This window comes from Petromyzon marinus, chromosome 69, assembly GCF_048934315.1.
Source record: "Petromyzon marinus isolate PM22_M1 ecotype Great Lakes invasive population chromosome 69, UKy_Petmar_22M1.pri1.0, whole genome shotgun sequence".
In the NCBI taxonomy this organism is placed as follows: Eukaryota; Metazoa; Chordata; class Hyperoartia; order Petromyzontiformes; family Petromyzontidae; genus Petromyzon; species Petromyzon marinus.
In genome coordinates this window covers 1,787,943-1,802,808 of record NC_133735.1, presented here as the reverse complement: position 1 = coordinate 1,802,808, position 14,866 = coordinate 1,787,943, and the positions used below count along the sequence as shown (strand labels likewise).

At 58.3% G+C, this 14,866-nt stretch overlaps 1 protein-coding gene across 1 annotated transcript in view; it reads left to right on the top strand.

Annotated features, from left to right (window-relative positions):
* LOC116937560 (guanine nucleotide-binding protein G(s) subunit alpha) overlaps positions 1 to 14,866 on the top strand; it is a 70,715-nt gene that overhangs the window by 15,476 nt on the left and 40,373 nt on the right. The window lies entirely within an intron of this gene.

Genomic DNA, 14,866 nt, shown 5'->3' with positions numbered 1-14,866 from the left:
GACACGCGGAGCGACAGAGACACAGACACACAGAGCAACAGAGACACGCAGAGCGACAGAGACACGCAGAGCGACAGAGACACGCAGAGCGACAGAGACACGCAGAGCGACAGAGACACGCAGAGACACGCAGAGCGATAGAGACACGCAGAGTGACAGAGACACGCAGAGCGACAGAGACACGCAGAGCGACAGAGACACGCAGAGCGACAGAGACACGCAGAGCGACAGAGACACGCAGAGCGACAGAGACACGCAGAGCGACAGAGACACGCAGAGAGACAGATACACACAGAGACACGCAGAGCGATAGAGACACGTAGAGGAACAGAGACACACAGAGCGACAGAGACACACAGAGACACACAGAGACACGCAGAGCGGCAGAGACACGCAGAGCAACAGAGACACACAGAGCAACAGAGACACAGAGTGACAGAGACACGCAGAGCGACAGAGACACGCAGAGTGACAGAGACACGCAGAGCGACAGAGACACGCAGAGAGACAGATACACACAGAGACACGCAGAGCGATAGAGACACGTAGAGGAACAGAGACACACAGAGCGACAGAGACACACAGAGACACACAGAGACACGCAGAGCGGCAGAGACACGCAGAGCAACAGAGACACACAGAGCAACAGAGACACAGAGCGGCAGAGACACGCAGAGCAACAGAGACACACAGAGCGGCAGAGACACACATAGCGACAGAGACACACAGAGACACACAGAGCAACAGAGACACGCAGAGCAACAGAGACACGCAGAGCGGCAGAGACACAGAGCGGCAGAGACACACAGAGCGGCAGAGACACACAGAGCGGCAGAGACACACAGAGCGGCAGAGACACGCGGAGCAACAGAAACACACAGAGCGACAGAGCAGCAGAGACACAGAGACACGCAGAGCGACAGAGACATGCAGAGGGAAAGAGACACACAGAGACACAGAGCAGCAGAGACACGGAGAGCAACAGACACAGAGCAACAGAGACACAGCGACAGAGACACACAGAGCAGCAGAGACACGCAGAGCAACAGAGACACACAGAGCGGCAGAGACACGCGGAGCAACAGAGACACGCAGAGCGACAGAGCAGCAGAGACACGCAGAGCGACAGAGACATGCAGAGGGAAAGAGACACACAAAGACATAGAGCAGCAGAGACACGGAGAGCAACAGAGACACAGACACACAGAGCAGCAGAGACACGCAGAGCGACAGAGACACGCAGAGACACGCAGAGCAACAGAGACACGCAGAGACACACAATGTAACAGAGACACAGACACACAGAGCAGCAGAGACACGCAGAGACACGCAGAGCGACAGAGACACGCAGAGCGACAGAGACACGCAGAGACACACAGACACAGACACACAGACCGACAGAGACACGCAGAGCAGCAGAGACACGCAGAGCAACACATACACGCAGAGCGGCAGAGAAACGCAGAGCGGCAGAGAAACGCAGAGCGGCAGAGACACGCAGAGCGGCAGAGACACGCAGAGCGGCAGAGACACGCAGAGCGGCAGAGACACTCAGAGCGGCAGAGACACGCAGAGCGGCAGAGACACGCAGAGACACGCAGAGCGGCAGAGACACGCAGAGACACGCAGAGCAACAGAGACACGCAGAGCGGCAGAGACACGCAGAGCGGCAGAGACACGCAGAGCGGCAGAGACACGCAGAGCGGCAGAGACACGCAGAGCGACAGAGACACGCAGAGCGGCAGAGACACGCAGAGTGACAGAGACACACAGAGACACGCAGAGCGACAGAGACACGCCGAGACACGCAGAGACACGCAGATCGACAGAGACACGCAGAGACACGCAGAGACACGCAGAGCGACAGAGACACGCAGAGCGGCAGAGACACGCAGAGCGACAGAGACACACAGAGCAACAGAGACACACAGAGACGCGCAGAGCGACAGAGACACACAGAGCGACAGAGACACACAGAGACACGCAGAGCGGCAGAGACGCAGAGCGGCAGAGAGGCAGAGACACAGCGGCAGAGACACACAGAGCGGCAGAGACACAGAGACACACACAGCGGCAGAGACACACAGAGCGGCAGAGACACACAGAGACACGCAGAGCGACAGAGACACGCAGAGCGACAGAGACACGCAGAGCGACAGAGACACGCAGAGCAACAGAGACACAGAGCGGCAGAGACACGCAGAGCGACAGAGACACGCAGAGCGACAGAGACACGCAGAGCGACAGAGACACGCAGAGCGACAGAGACACGCAGAGCGACAGAGCGACAGAGACACCCAGAGCGACAGCGACAGAGACACGCAGAGCGACAGAGACACGCAGAGCGACAGAGACACGCAGAGCGACAGAGACACGCAGAGCGACGGAGCAACAGAGACACGCAGAGCGACAGAGACAGGCAGAGCGACAGAGACACGCAGAGCGACAGAGACACGCAGAGCGACAGAGACACGCAGAGCGACAGAGACACGCAGAGCGACAGACACGCAGAGCGACAGAGACACGCAGAGCGACGGAGCAACAGAGACACGCAGAGCGACAGAGACACGCAGAGCGACAGAGACAGGCAGCGCAGCAGAGACACGCAGAGCAGCAGAGACACGCAGAGCAGCAGAGACACGCAGAGCAGCAGAGACACGCAGAGCAGCAGAGACACCCAGAGCAGCAGAGACACCCAGAGCAGCAGAGACACGCAGAGCAGCAGAGACACACAGAGAGACACAGAGACACGCAGTGACACGCAGAGCAACAGACACACAGAGACACACAGAGACACGCAGAGCAACAGAGACACACAGAGACACACAGAGACATGCAGAGCAACAGAGACACGCAGAGCAACAGAGACACGCAGAGCAACAGAGACACACAGAGACACGCAGAGACAAGCAGAGCGACAGAGACACGCGGAGCGACAGAGACACGCGGAGCAGCAGAGACACGTGGAGCAACAGAGACACGCAGAGCAACAGAGACGCAGAGCGACAGAGACACGCGGAGCGACAGAGACACGCGGAGCGACAGAGACACGCGGAGCGACAGAGACACGCGGAGCGGCAGAGACACGCAGAGCGGCAGAGACACGCAGAGCGACAGAGACATACAGAGACAGAGACACGCAGAGCGACAGAGACACGCAGAGCGACAGAGACACGCAGAGCGACAGAGACACGCAGAGCGACAGAGACACGCAGAGCGACAGAGACACAGACACGCGGAGCGACAGAGACACGCGGAGCGACAGAGACACGCGGAGCGGCAGAGACACGCGGAGCGGCAGAGACACGCGGAGCGGCAGAGACACGCGGAGCGACAGAGACACAGACACACAGAGCAACAGAGACACGCAGAGCGACAGAGACACGCAGAGCGACAGAGACACGCAGAGCGACAGAGACACGCAGAGCAACAGAGACACGCAGAGCAACAGAGACACAGAGACACGCAGAGACACGCAGAGCGACAGAGACACGCAGAGCGGCAGAGACACGCAGAGCGACAGAGACACGCAGAGCGACAGAGACACGCAGAGCGACAGAGACACGCAGAGCGACAGAGACACGCAGAGCGACAGAGACACGCAGAGCGACAGAGACACGCAGAGCGACAGAGACACGCAGAGCGACAGAGACACGCAGAGCGACAGAGACACGCAGAGTGACAGAGACACGCAGAGCGACAGAGACACGCAGAGCGACAGAGACACGCAGAGCGACAGAGACACGCAGAGCGACAGAGACACGCAGAGCGACAGAGACACGCAGAGAGACAGATACACACAGACACGCAGAGCGACAGAGACACGCAGAGTGACAGAGACACGCAGAGCGACAGAGACACGCAGAGAGACAGATACACACAGAGACACGCAGAGCGATAGAGACACGCAGAGTGACAGAGACACGCAGAGCGACAGAGACACGCAGAGCGACAGAGACACGCAGAGCGACAGAGACACGCAGAGAGACAGATACACACAGAGACACGCAGAGCGATAGAGACACGCAGAGCGACAGAGACACGCAGAGTGACAGAGACACGCAGAGCGACAGAGACACGCAGAGAGACAGATACACACAGAGACACGCAGAGCGATAGAGACACGTAGAGGAACAGAGACACACAGAGCGACAGAGACACACAGAGACACACAGAGACACGCAGAGCGGCAGAGACACGCAGAGCAACAGAGACACAGAGCGGCAGAGACACGCAGAGCAACAGAGACACACAGAGCGGCAGAGACACACATAGCGACAGAGACACACAGAGACACACAGAGCAACAGAGACACGCAGAGCAACAGAGACACGCAGAGCAACAGAGACACGCAGAGCGGCAGAGACACAGAGCGGCAGAGACACACAGAGCGGCAGAGACACACAGAGCGGCAGAGACACGCGGAGCAACAGAGACACACAGAGCGACAGAGCAGCAGAGACACAGAGACACGCAGAGCGACAGAGACATGCAGAGGGAAAGAGACACACAGAGACACAGAGCAGCAGAGACACGGAGAGCAACAGACACAGAGCAACAGAGACACAGCGACAGAGACACACAGAGCAGCAGAGACACGCAGAGCAACAGAGACACACAGAGCGGCAGAGACACGCGGAGCAACAGAGACACGCAGAGCGACAGAGCAGCAGAGACACAGAGACACGCAGAGCGACAGAGACATGCAGAGGGAAAGAGACACACAGAGACACAGAGCAGCAGAGACACGGAGAGCAACAGACACAGAGCAACAGAGACACAGCGACAGAGACACACAGAGCAGCAGAGACACGCAGAGCAACAGAGACACACAGAGCGGCAGAGACACGCGGAGCAACAGAGACACGCAGAGCGACAGAGCAGCAGAGACACAGAGACACGCAGAGCGACAGAGACATGCAGAGGGAAAGAGACACAAAGACACAGAGCAGCAGAGACACGGAGAGCAACAAAGACACAGACACACAGAGCAGCAGAGACACGCAGAGCAACAGAGACACGCAGAGACACGCAGAGCAACAGAGACACGCAGAGACACACAATGTAACAGAGACACAGACACACAGAGCAGCAGAGACACGCAGAGACACGCAGAGCGACAGAGACACGCAGAGCGACAGAGACACGCAGAGACACACAGACACACAGACCGACAGAGACACGCAGAGCAGCAGAGACACGCAGAGCAACACATACACGCAGAGCGGCAGAGAAACGCAGAGCGGCAGAGACACGCAGAGCGGCAGAGACACGCAGAGCGGCAGAGACACGCAGAGCGGCAGAGACACGCAGAGCGGCAGAGACACGCAGAGCGGCAGAGACACGCAGAGACACGCAGAGCGACAGAGACACGCAGAGACACGCAGAGCGACAGAGACACGCAGAGACACGCAGAGACACGCAGAGACACGCAGAGCGGCAGAGACACGCAGAGCGGCAGAGACACGCAGAGCGGCAGAGACACGCAGAGCGGCAGAGACACGCAGAGCGACAGAGACACACAGAGCAACAGAGACACACAGAGACGCGCAGAGCGACAGAGACACACAGAGCGACAGAGACACACAGAGACATGCAGAGCGGCAGAGACGCAGAGCGGCAGAGAGGCAGAGACACACACAGCGGCAGAGACACACAGAGCGGCAGAGACACAGAGACACACACAGCTGCAGAGACACACAGAGCGGCAGAGACACACCGAGACACGCAGAGCAACAGAGACACGCAGAGCGACAGAGACACGCAGAGCGACAGAGACACGCAGAGCGACAGAGACATGCAGAGCAACAGAGACACACAGACACGCAGAGCAACAGAGACACACAGAGACACAGAGCGGCAGAGACACGCAGAGTGACAGAGACACGCAGAGTGACAGAGACACGCAGAGCAGCAGAGACACGCAGAGCAGCAGAGACACACAGAGAGACACAGAGACACGCAGTGACACGCAGAGCAACAGACACACAGAGACACACAGAGACACGCAGAGCAACAGAGACACACAGAGACACACAGAGACACGCAGAGCAACAGAGACACGCAGAGCAACAGAGACACGCAGAGCAACAGAGACACACAGAGACACACAGAGACACGCAGAGACACGCAGAGCGACAGAGACACGCGGAGCGACAGAGACACGCGGAGCGACAGAGACACGCGGAGCAGCAGAGACACGCGGAGCAACAGAGACACGCAGAGCAACAGAGACACGCAGAGCAACAGAGACACGCAGAGCGACAGAGACACAGAGCGACAGAGACACGCGGAGCGACAGAGACACGCGGAGCGACAGAGACACGCGGAGCGACAGAGACACGCAGAGCGGCAGAGACACGCGGAGCGGCAGAGACACGCAGAGCGACAGAGACACGCGGAGCGACAGAGACATACAGAGACAGAGACACGCAGAGCGACAGAGACACGCTGAGCGACAGAGACACAGACACGCGGAGCGACAGAGACACGCGGAGCGGCAGAGACACGCGGAGCGGCAGAGACACGCGGAGCGACAGAGACACAGACACACAGAGCAACAGAGACACGCAGAGCGACAGAGACACGCAGAGCGACAGAGACACGCAGAGCGACAGAGACACGCAGAGCGACAGAGACACGCAGAGCGACAGAGACACGCAGAGAGACAGATAAACACAGAGACACGCAGAGCGATAGAGACACGCAGAGCGATAGAGACACGCAGAGTGACAGAGACACGCAGAGCGACAGAGACACGCAGAGCGACAGAGACACGCAGAGCGACAGAGACACGCAGAGCGTCAGAGACACGCAGAGCGACAGAGACACGCAGAGAGACAGATACACACAGAGACACGCAGAGCGATAGAGACACGTAGAGGAACAGAGACACACAGAGCGACAGAGACACACAGAGACACACAGAGACACGCAGAGCGGCAGAGACACGCAGAGCAACAGAGACACACAGAGCAACAGAGACACAGAGTGACAGAGACACGCAGAGCGACAGAGACACGCAGAGTGACAGAGACACGCAGAGCGACAGAGACACGCAGAGAGACAGATACACACAGAGACACGCAGAGCGATAGAGACACGTAGAGGAACAGAGACACACAGAGCGACAGAGACACACAGAGACACACAGAGACACGCAGAGCGGCAGAGACACGCAGAGCGGCAGAGACACGCAGAGCAACAGAGACACACAGAGCAACAGAGACACAGAGCGGCAGAGACACGCAGAGCAACAGAGACACACAGAGCGGCAGAGACACACATAGCGACAGAGACACACAGAGACACACAGAGCAACAGAGACACGCAGAGCAACAGAGACACGCAGAGCGGCAGAGACACAGAGCGGCAGAGACACACAGAGCGGCAGAGACACACAGAGCGGCAGAGACACACAGAGCGGCAGAGACACGCGGAGCAACAGAAACACACAGAGCGACAGAGCAGCAGAGACACAGAGACACGCAGAGCGACAGAGACATGCAGAGGGAAAGAGACACACAGAGACACAGAGCAGCAGAGACACGGAGAGCAACAGACACAGAGCAACAGAGACACAGCGACAGAGACACACAGAGCAGCAGAGACACGCAGAGCAACAGAGACACACAGAGCGGCAGAGACACGCGGAGCAACAGAGACACGCAGAGCGACAGAGCAGCAGAGACACGCAGAGCGACAGAGACATGCAGAGGGAAAGAGACACACAAAGACATAGAGCAGCAGAGACACGGAGAGCAACAGAGACACAGACACACAGAGCAGCAGAGACACGCAGAGCGACAGAGACACGCAGAGACACGCAGAGCAACAGAGACACGCAGAGACACACAATGTAACAGAGACACAGACACACAGAGCAGCAGAGACACGCAGAGACACGCAGAGCGACAGAGACACGCAGAGCGACAGAGACACGCAGAGACACACAGACACAGACACACAGACCGACAGAGACACGCAGAGCAGCAGAGACACGCAGAGCAACACATACACGCAGAGCGGCAGAGAAACGCAGAGCGGCAGAGAAACGCAGAGCGGCAGAGACACGCAGAGCGGCAGAGACACGCAGAGCGGCAGAGACACGCAGAGCGGCAGAGACACTCAGAGCGGCAGAGACACGCAGAGCGGCAGAGACACGCAGAGACACGCAGAGCGGCAGAGACACGCAGAGACACGCAGAGCAACAGAGACACGCAGAGCGGCAGAGACACGCAGAGCGGCAGAGACACGCAGAGCGGCAGAGACACGCAGAGCGGCAGAGACACGCAGAGCGGCAGAGACACGCAGAGCGGCAGAGACACGCAGAGCGACAGAGACACACAGAGACACGCAGAGCGGCAGAGACACGCAGAGCGACAGAGACACACAGAGACACGCAGAGCGACAGAGACACGCCGAGACACGCAGAGACACGCAGATCGACAGACACGCAGAGACACGTAGAGACACGCAGAGCGACAGAGACACGCAGAGCGGCAGAGACACGCAGAGCGACAGAGACACACAGAGCAACAGAGACACACAGAGACGCGCAGAGCGACAGAGACACACAGAGCGACAGAGACACACAGAGACACGCAGAGCGGCAGAGACGCAGAGCGGCAGAGAGGCAGAGACACAGCGGCAGAGACACACAGAGCGGCAGAGACACAGAGACACACACAGCGGCAGAGACACACAGAGCGGCAGAGACACACAGAGACACGCAGAGCGACAGAGACACGCAGAGCGACAGAGACACGCAGAGCGACAGAGACACGCAGAGCAACAGAGACACACAGACACGCAGAGCAACAGAGACACAGAGCGGCAGAGACACGCAGAGCGACAGAGACACGCAGAGCGACAGAGATACGCAGAGCGACAGAGACACGCAGAGCGACAGAGACACGCAGAGCGACAGAGCGACAGAGACACCCAGAGCGACAGCGACAGAGACACGCAGAGCGACAGAGACACGCAGAGCGACAGAGACACGCAGAGCGACAGAGACACGCAGAGCGACGGAGCAACAGAGACACGCAGAGCGACAGAGACAGGCAGAGCGACAGAGACACGCAGAGCGACAGAGACACGCAGAGCGACAGAGACACGCAGAGCGACAGAGACACGCAGAGCGACAGACACGCAGAGCGACAGAGACACGCAGAGCGACGGAGCAACAGAGACACGCAGAGCGACAGAGACACGCAGAGCGACAGAGACAGGCAGCGCAGCAGAGACACGCAGAGCAGCAGAGACACGCAGAGCAGCAGAGACACGCAGAGCAGCAGAGACACGCAGAGCAGCAGAGACACCCAGAGCAGCAGAGACACCCAGAGCAGCAGAGACACGCAGAGCAGCAGAGACACACAGAGAGACACAGAGACACGCAGTGACACGCAGAGCAACAGACACACAGAGACACACAGAGACACGCAGAGCAACAGAGACACACAGAGACACACAGAGACATGCAGAGCAACAGAGACACGCAGAGCAACAGAGACACGCAGAGCAACAGAGACACACAGAGACACGCAGAGACAAGCAGAGCGACAGAGACACGCGGAGCGACAGAGACACGCGGAGCAGCAGAGACACGTGGAGCAACAGAGACACGCAGAGCAACAGAGACGCAGAGCGACAGAGACACGCGGAGCGACAGAGACACGCGGAGCGACAGAGACACGCGGAGCGACAGAGACACGCGGAGCGGCAGAGACACGCAGAGCGGCAGAGACACGCAGAGCGACAGAGACATACAGAGACAGAGACACGCAGAGCGACAGAGACACGCAGAGCGACAGAGACACGCAGAGCGACAGAGACACGCAGAGCGACAGAGACACGCAGAGCGACAGAGACACGCAGAGCGACAGAGACACAGACACGCGGAGCGACAGAGACACAGACACGCGGAGCGACAGAGACACGCGGAGCGGCAGAGACACGCGGAGCGGCAGAGACACGCGGAGCGGCAGAGACACGCGGAGCGACAGAGACACAGACACACAGAGCAACAGAGACACGCAGAGCGACAGAGACACGCAGAGCGACAGAGACACGCAGAGCGACAGAGACACGCAGAGCAACAGAGACACGCAGAGCAACAGAGACACAGAGACACGCAGAGACACGCAGAGCGGCAGAGACACGCAGAGCGACAGAGACACGCAGAGCGACAGAGACACGCAGAGCGACAGAGACACGCAGAGCGACAGAGACACGCAGAGCGACAGAGACACGCAGAGCGACAGAGACACGCAGAGCGACAGAGACACGCAGAGTGACAGAGACACGCAGAGTGACAGAGACACGCAGAGTGACAGAGACACGCAGAGTGACAGAGACACGCAGAGTGACAGAGACACGCAGAGTGACAGAGACACGCAGAGTGACAGAGACACGCAGAGTGACAGAGACACGCAGAGCGACAGAGACACGCAGAGCGACAGAGACACGCAGAGCGACAGAGACACGCAGAGCGACAGAGACACGCAGAGAGACAGATACACACAGAGACACGCAGAGCGACAGAGACACACAGAGACACGCAGAGCGACAGAGACACGCAGAGAGACAGATACACACAGAGACACGCAGAGCGATAGAGACACGCAGAGTGACAGAGACACGCAGAGCGACAGAGACACGCAGAGCGACAGAGACACGCAGAGCGACAGAGACACGCAGAGCGACAGAGACACGCAGAGAGACAGATACACACAGAGACACGCAGAGCGATAGAGACACGCAGAGCGACAGAGACACGCAGAGTGACAGAGACACGCAGAGCGACAGAGACACGCAGAGAGACAGATACACACAGAGACACGCAGAGCGATAGAGACACGTAGAGGAACAGAGACACACAGAGCGACAGAGACACACAGAGACACACAGAGACACGCAGAGCGGCAGAGACACGCAGAGCAACAGAGACACAGAGCGGCAGAGACACGCAGAGCAACAGAGACACACAGAGCGGCAGAGACACACATAGCGACAGAGACACACAGAGACACACAGAGCAACAGAGACACGCAGAGCAACAGAGACACGCAGAGCAACAGAGACACGCAGAGCGGCAGAGACACAGAGCGGCAGAGACACACAGAGCGGCAGAGACACACAGAGCGGCAGAGACACGCGGAGCAACAGAGACACACAGAGCGACAGAGCAGCAGAGACACAGAGACACGCAGAGCGACAGAGACATGCAGAGGGAAAGAGACACACAGAGACACAGAGCAGCAGAGACACGGAGAGCAACAGACACAGAGCAACAGAGACACAGCGACAGAGACACACAGAGCAGCAGAGACACGCAGAGCAACAGAGACACACAGAGCGGCAGAGACACGCGGAGCAACAGAGACACGCAGAGCGACAGAGCAGCAGAGACACAGAGACACGCAGAGCGACAGAGACATGCAGAGGGAAAGAGACGCACAGAGACACAGAGCAGCAGAGACACGGAGAGCAACAGACACAGAGCAACAGAGACACAGCGACAGAGACACACAGAGCAGCAGAGACACGCAGAGCAACAGAGACACACAGAGCGGCAGAGACACGCGGAGCAACAGAGACACGCAGAGCGACAGAGCAGCAGAGACACAGAGACACGCAGAGCGACAGAGACATGCAGAGGGAAAGAGACACAAAGACACAGAGCAGCAGAGACACGGAGAGCAACAAAGACACAGACACACAGAGCAGCAGAGACACGCAGAGCAACAGAGACACGCAGAGACACGCAGAGCAACAGAGACACGCAGAGACACACAATGTAACAGAGACACAGACACACAGAGCAGCAGAGACACGCAGAGACACGCAGAGCGACAGAGACACGCAGAGCGACAGAGACACGCAGAGACACACAGACACACAGACCGACAGAGACACGCAGAGCAGCAGAGACACGCAGAGCAACACATACACGCAGAGCGGCAGAGACACGCAGAGCGGCAGAGACACGCAGAGCGGCAGAGACACGCAGAGCGGCAGAGACACGCAGAGCGGCAGAGACACGCAGAGCGGCAGAGACACGCAGAGCGGCAGAGACACGCAGAGCGGCAGAGACACGCAGAGACACGCAGAGCGACAGAGACACGCAGAGACACGCAGAGCGACAGAGACACGCAGAGACACGCAGAGACACGCAGAGACACGCAGAGCGACAGAGACACGCAGAGCGGCAGAGACACGCAGAGCGGCAGAGACACGCAGAGCGGCAGAGACACGCAGAGCGACAGAGACACACAGAGCGACAGAGACACACAGAGACGCGCAGAGCGACAGAGACACACAGAGCGACAGAGACACACAGAGACATGCAGAGCGGCAGAGACGCAGAGCGGCAGAGAGGCAGAGACACACACAGCGGCAGAGACACACAGAGCGGCAGAGACACAGAGACACACACAGCTGCAGAGACACACAGAGCGGCAGAGACACACCGAGACACGCAGAGCAACAGAGACACGCAGAGCGACAGAGACACGCAGAGCGACAGAGACATGCAGAGCAACAGAGACACACAGACACGCAGAGCAACAGAGACACACAGAGACACAGAGCGGCAGAGACACGCAGAGTGACAGAGACACGCAGAGTGACAGAGACACGCAGAGTGACAGAGACACGCAGAGCGACAGAGACACGCAGAGCGACAGAGCGACAGAGACACCCAGAGCGACAGCGACAGAGACACGCAGAGCGACAGAGACACGCAGAGCGACAGAGACACGCAGAGCGACGGAGCAACAGAGACACGCAGAGCGACAGAGACACGCAGAGCGACAGAGACACGCAGAGCGACAGAGACACGCAGAGCGACAGAGACACGCAGAGCGACGGAGACACGCAGAGCGACGGAGACACGCAGAGCGACAGAGACACGCAGAGCGACAGAGACACGCAGAGCGACAGAGACACGCAGAGCGACAGAGACACGCAGAGCGACAGAGACACGCAGAGCGACAGAGACACGCAGAGCGACAGAGACACGCAGAGCGACAGAGACACGCAGAGCGACAGAGACACGCAGAGCGACAGAGACACGCAGAGCGACAGAGACACGCAGAGCGACAGAGACACGCAGAGCGACAGAGACACGCAGAGCGACAGAGACACGCAGAGACGCGCAGAGCGACAGAGACACGCAGAGACGCGCAGAGCGACAGAGACACGCAGAGACGCGCAGAGCGACAGAGACACGCAGAGACGCGCAGAGCGACAGAGACACGCAGAGACGCGCAGAGCGACAGAGACACACAGAGCGACAGAGACACACAGAGACACGCAGAGCGACAGAGATACGCAGAGCGACAGAGACACGCAGAGCGACAGAGACACGCAGAGCGGCAGAGACACGCAGAGACACAGAGCGACAGAGACACGCAGAGACACAGAGCGACAGAGACACGCAGAGACACGCAGAGACGCAGAGCGACAGAGACACACAGAGACACGCAGAGCGACAGAGACACACAGAGCAACAGAGACACACAGCGCAACAGAGACACACAGAGCAACAGAGACACAGAGACACACAGAGCGACAGAGACACGCAGAGACGCACCAGGAAGATGCTGATTCTACACAGACACCTCCCACCCCCCACATCCATTCACGGGCTGTGGCCTTGGAATATGTACAAGCCTAGCTTGGAAATGTATAAATATTACCTGCCCTTCAATATACTCAGACAGACACAAAGACAAAGATCCCCCGTGTAACCTCAATAGACTGTTGGGGTCCAGTGCTCTTGGCCAGCAGCACCTATGAAGGCTGGCATGGTATGCGAGGGGGGTGGGTGTCCAGCAGATATTTACGCACCGCACCGAGTACGCATTTGAGGCCGAGTCGACGTAGCGGAATCCCCAGGATCGGTTCAGATGATCATCACTGGTGTTGGCCATGAGTGGAAATCGAACCCGGATTGCCGGGTTCGTAGCAGGGCGTGCTAACCGTTGCACTTCCACTCCCCTACACGGACACGCAAAGATTTTAGAGACAGTTCACATGGACACAAAAGATTCGGAGACACAGGCGCGCAGATTCGGAGGCAGATCACACGGTTTACAGAGATACAGAGACTTCGACAGACACATAGGTACAGACACAAATTTAAAGACATTCAGTATGGACACACATTCATAGGCAGATGACACAGACACAAAGATAGAGAGACAGCGACTCATGCAGACGTACGATTCGGAGATTCGGAGACGTATCACATCGACGCATCGAGACGGAGATACGAAGCCACACAGACAAGCAAACGCAAAGACAAAGCTCCCCTACAGACACGCACGTACCTGGAGCTGTGGATGTACAGAGCCTGGGCCCGGGAACGTACACAATGTTGGCCTAGGAGTGTAAATAAACACATTCTCTGGATGTACATGGTGTCGGCCTGGGAACATGTACGACCCATGGTCTAGCAACGTACACAGGCTTACCCTGTGGAGGATGTACACAGCCTCGCCCTGCTAATGTGCGCAGCCTCGGCCTCGGAACTCTTGTACGGTCTTGGCTCTGGGATGTGCTTGGACCTGGTCTGTGAATGTGGACAATCCGCGCCACTGTAGAACCAACCTGAGCTGACCAGCATGTGGAGTCAAGTGTGGTCATTCACCTCTGCCCACCCCACTTACCCTCCCCCCCCCCCCCAACATGACCTCCAGATTATTGTGTGGGGATGCTCTCATCTAGCAGTGGATTGAGAATTGGGAGCTGTGCATATAATTGTAAGGTTTAATATGTGAGAGTGTGTGTGTGTGTGCGTGGGGAGCGGTGGTGTAGCCAGAGCGCTTCGAGCCCAATGACACGGCCTCGATTCCCGCTC